The following is a 4527-nucleotide window of genomic DNA, read 5'->3' as shown; positions in this document are numbered from 1 at the left end:
CGGGCCAAGCAGGACCTGGAGCAGCTGAAGAAGGAGACCAAGCAGCGGAGGAAGAGGTGATGGCCAACTCCTTGCTGGGAACAGAGTGGGGGGGAGGGAGGGGGCTGTTCTGGGTGCTCCCATCCCTGGCTCTTCATTATTATGGCAGGACCATAGTTATTGGGATGCCCACTTCTCCTTTGGCTTCCAGCCCTGGCACCCTCCAGCCCCCATCAGCCCTGCTGGTCCAGACATTGTCCTGCCCCATCCCTGGGAAGCCAAAGCCATACAGCAGAGAATCAGGACTCCTGGGTTCTTTTCTCAGCTCTGCCTCTGACGTGCCACATGACCTTGGGTGAGTCCCTTCCCCTCCTTGTGCCTCAGTCTCCCCATCTGGTAACACTGCCTGGCCCGTCTCTCTGGAGGGCAGTGAAGCTGGGTTCCTGAAGGGCTCTGAGATGGAGGGTGTTGGGGATGTATGGTCTAAGGGGACCGTGTGCCAGGGCTCCCCTGTCACCGGGGTTCATCCCATCTCTTCCTGGCAGCCCGGAGAAGGAGGCCTTTAAGAAGAGGCCAAAGCTGCAGCAGGAGAACGGGGAGGAGACGGACGAGAATGAGGAGGTGCGAGAGGCTTCCCCCGTGGAGTGGGTGGTGGGAGCCCGATTGCTAGCCAGAATGCCAGTGGCCTTCTCTGTTCCTCGCCCGTGGTTGGGGCAGCTGTGTCCTGCCGCACCCAGGGAGGTGGGGCAAAGCCCAGCCTGTCTGTGGGAGTCGCAGGGGATCCGGGGGGCAGGGGCAGGGTCCATGACCACCCCCCCGTAGGGCAGCCAGTCTGCTGCTGTTTGGCCCTGCCTAGGTGTGGAGAGTGGGGGCAGGGCATGGCCGAGGATGGCAGGTAAGACAGTCCCCTCTGCCCCCTGGCAGTGCCCTGTGCCATCTGACACCCTGGCAACAGGTGGGGCAGGACAACTAGCCACAGGCCTTTCCATGCAGCTGGGCTTTGTCCCGTGAACCGTGTCCCCTCTGCCCCAGCCGTCCCGGAGGTTCTCATCAGGTCCTTCATTTTCAGCTGCCATCTCAGCGGGGAGGGTCGGGGGAGCTCCCCAGACATGGCCCACTCCCTTTGCACACAGGGATCAGCCCTGCCCCTGGCCCCGGGTCAAACGTCCTCTCTCCTGCCTCTGCCTGGCACTGGTTTCCGAGGCAATCGCTTTAATTCACCCACATCTGGGGGTGGCGGATGGGGAGAGGCCTGAGCCCCTGCGACGATAAGAGAGGGGCCGAAGGCTCCTGATCTCTGCCCTAACCCTGCGCTTGTTTCCCAGGAGGAGGAGGAGCGGGAGGAGAGTGGCTGTGAGGATGAGGACGAGGATTCGGGCAGCGAGGAGAGCCTGGTGGACTCGGACTCCGATGCGGAGGAGAAGGGTAACTCGGAGGGCACGGCGCCCAGTTCTGTGCTTAGGCTGGGGCCGGGGATATCTGCAGTGACTCAGGGCTGTGCCCCTTTTGGGGAGGCGGTAGGCGGCTGCAGTGGGCCTGTAGGGTGAGCTGGGCAGGTCTTGGCTGGAGGTGCACGAGGTGCCAGTCAGGGTGCTAAGGTGCCCCGGCTCAGCTGGTGCTCAGTGGCACAGGCCTGGCTGCCAAGCTCTGTCCCTTCCTCCTCAGCCCCCCGCATTCGCCTTCGGGTACCCAGGCAAGGCTAAGACCGCAGGAGCGAGATGCCATCCCCTCTGAGTCCTGCCTCATCTGCCTCCTTTCCTCTGCAATGCCAGAGTCCATAGGGGACCCGTGAGCCAGGCACTGCCCCTCCCCTCTCCAGGCCTGCCCAGGGCTGCCTGGCTCTCTCCTCCTGACCTCCCCGGGGCTGCCTGGCTGACTGACTCTCCCCCCACCTCTAGTGGTGAATTTCCAGGCTGATCTGGCCGACCTGACCTGCGAGATCGAGATCGAGCAGAAGCTGATTGAGGAGCTGGAGAACAGCCAGCGGCGCCTGCAGACCCTCAAGCACCAGTCCGAGGAGAAGCTAATCCTGCTGCAGAACAAGATCCGCGACACCCAGCTGGAGAGGGACCGGGTGCTGCAGAACCTCAGTACGGGCAGTGCCCCCTCCACCCCCCGGCTCATCCCACCGCACGGGTCCTCTGAGCCAGCGCTGGCAGGAGAAACCCTGGGGTTCTCCCGGCGCCCAGTGAGGCCCAAACTGGGCCCTGTCCCCTGTGTAAGAGGACTGTTGCCCCCTTACTAACATTCAGTGGGGGGGTTTTGGTTGGCTGCTCCCAGCACTAAAAGGGGAGGGGTCGATGGCAAATCAGGAGCCTGAGACTGACAGTCCCCAGGGACAATGGGGAGAGGCCAATGCTCCAGATCAGCCTGATTGACAGGGCGGGCAGCTAATCAGGGAGTCAGGAGGCCAGGGGGGTCCCGTCCTCCGGGTGAGCTGGAATTGCCTGGGTCAGACAGGGTGGGGCCGAGCTAAGGAGAGAGCAGGGGCCCGAGCTGAGCTGAGCTGAGCTGAGCAGCTGGGAGCAGAGCTGCAGCCCCAAAGCCAGAGCACAGCCCAGAGAGAGCAGAGCTGCCCTGGGGGCAGAGCTGCAGCAATCGGAGCCAGAGGGGCCAGAGAAGCAGCCCAGGGAGCTGAAGGCAGAGCAGCAGCAGCAGCCGGGCTGAGGCCGAGTGGAGCTGGAGCTGGAGCCGGGCTGGAGCCGTCCGGAGCTGGGTGCGGTGAGCAGCTGGGGAGAGTGAGGGGGACCCTGGGCAGTGGGCCCAGCACAGGGAGACGCCTCAGCCAAGAGGCCTTGCAGGCCAGACTCGGAGGGGGGATCATAACCCCGACCGGGCGGGGGCGACGCTGGGAAAAAGGGTCCTGCCACCTAGAGCCTGAGAGCGTGTGGCCACCGCCAGAGCAAGTGTCCGACCCGCAGCGTCTCTGCAGCATAGCCAGGGCCTGAGAAGGAGCCTGGGACCTACAAGGAACAGACGGTGACCTGCCCTGACATTCCAGAGACACAGTTTGTGATGTTCCCTGCCACAGAGCGGGGTGATGTGTTTTCCTTTAACCTTTCCCATTTTTCCTTATTCTTTTATAAAGTTAATTGTTAATTAAACAACTTGTATTTGCTTTAAATTGTATGAAATGATCAGTGGGTCAGGGAGGTGCCCAGTGCAGAGAGAGTACTCCAGAGTGGGGACACCCTAGCCCCTGTCCTGGGTGACCACAGCAGGGTTGGGGGTCGAGCCCCCCAGGAATCCTGGGCCCAGCCTTGTCGTGGTTTACGAGGACTCTGCCAGACAGGAGAGTGGAAGGGGAGCCCTCAAGGGCAGGGAGGCCTCTGGGTAAAGGAAGTGGGAGCGAGGACTCGGATCCTTTCGCTAGCCCACTTCACCGGGGTAGTGCAGAAGCCAGGAAAGTTTACCACAGTAGCGGGACCATTCCCCCGCTAACACCTGCATTCCATGCCTCTCTTGCGGTCCCCAGAGATTCCCGCTGGCTGCTCTGTGTCTGGCTTCCCAGCTCCTGGGATCGATCCTTCTCCTCTGCTGTGTGCCACTTGTCCCGCCTCTTGATCAGGGCTGGGCCTGGTGACCCCGTGACCTCCCAGCTGTGCAGCCCGCTGGCTGTGGGGAGACAGTGGGTGTAGGGCCAAGGGAAAGTCCCTTCCCTCGGAGGAGCTCCAAGCTCTGACACGCGTCAGGGAGACAGGGCCAGGCAAAGAGGCAAAGCCGCCTGGCATCTGCGGCCAAGCTCCCAGCTGCTCCCGACTTCCTCCCAGCGAGGAAACTGTGGCTCTCCAATGCAGGAGCAGCAGCGTAGCCTGCCCATGCAGAGAGCTCCATCTCCAGGGCTTTTCAGTCCTGGGCATCTTCCCCGAGTGGGGCAGCTGATGCTATAACTGAGACTTTAGTGATTGAGACACCTGCCCCCAGCTGAGTCCCACCAAACTCATCTCAGCAGCATGCCCCTCTGGGCTGAACAGCAATGGCTGCCTGGAGGAGAACAGCCTGGAGCGGTGCGGTCCCTGGCACACGCCTGGCACTGCTCTGCTGCCGGGGTTATTGGTCTAAAATAGGCCCATGGTTCTGGCTTGCAGGCAATGACTGGTCTGGGCTACTCGGCCATTGAACATCTCCTGAGCTGCTGGACCAGGCAGGCTTGTCCCTGGAGGCCAAGAGTTAATCTAAAGTGCCCCCCACTGAGGGTGCTTTCCCTGGGGGCCTGGTGGGTCCAGAGGGCAGCTGGGTGGGATGGAGCGTGATGGGCTCGGCCTAGCCTGGCACTCTGAGCGTCTCTGCGCCACCCCCTTCAGGCACCATGGAATGCTACACGGAGGAGAAGGCCAACAAGATCAAGGCGGACTACGAGAAGCGGCTGAAGGAGATGAATCGGGAGCTGCAGAAGCTGCAGGCAGCCCAGAAGGAACGTGCTCGCCTGCTCAAGAACCAGTCGCGCTATGAGCGGGAGCTCAAGAAGCTGCAGGCTGAGGTGGCAGAGATGAAGAAGGCGAAGGTACCTGGCTGGGCAGAGGAGGAGGGGGCTGGAGGGGCATGGCC

The 4527-nt window shown here is 62.3% G+C and overlaps 1 long non-coding RNA gene across 1 annotated transcript; it reads left to right on the top strand.

The window, feature by feature from the left end:
- Positions 1–284: 284 nt before the first annotated feature.
- On the top strand, positions 285–2482 carry LOC128836183 (uncharacterized). The gene is made up of 4 exons (XR_008444744.1): positions 285–334; positions 525–600; positions 1305–1404; positions 1878–2482. It is a non-coding gene; the product is annotated as an uncharacterized LOC128836183 (long non-coding RNA).
- The last annotated feature ends 2045 nt before the right edge of the window (positions 2483–4527 follow it).

Source organism: Malaclemys terrapin, chromosome 4 (genome assembly GCF_027887155.1).
Source record: "Malaclemys terrapin pileata isolate rMalTer1 chromosome 4, rMalTer1.hap1, whole genome shotgun sequence".
Classification (NCBI taxonomy): Eukaryota; Metazoa; Chordata; order Testudines; family Emydidae; genus Malaclemys; species Malaclemys terrapin.
The sequence above is the reverse complement of the archived record's forward strand: the minus strand, read 5'-3'. Positions and strand labels throughout refer to the sequence as shown.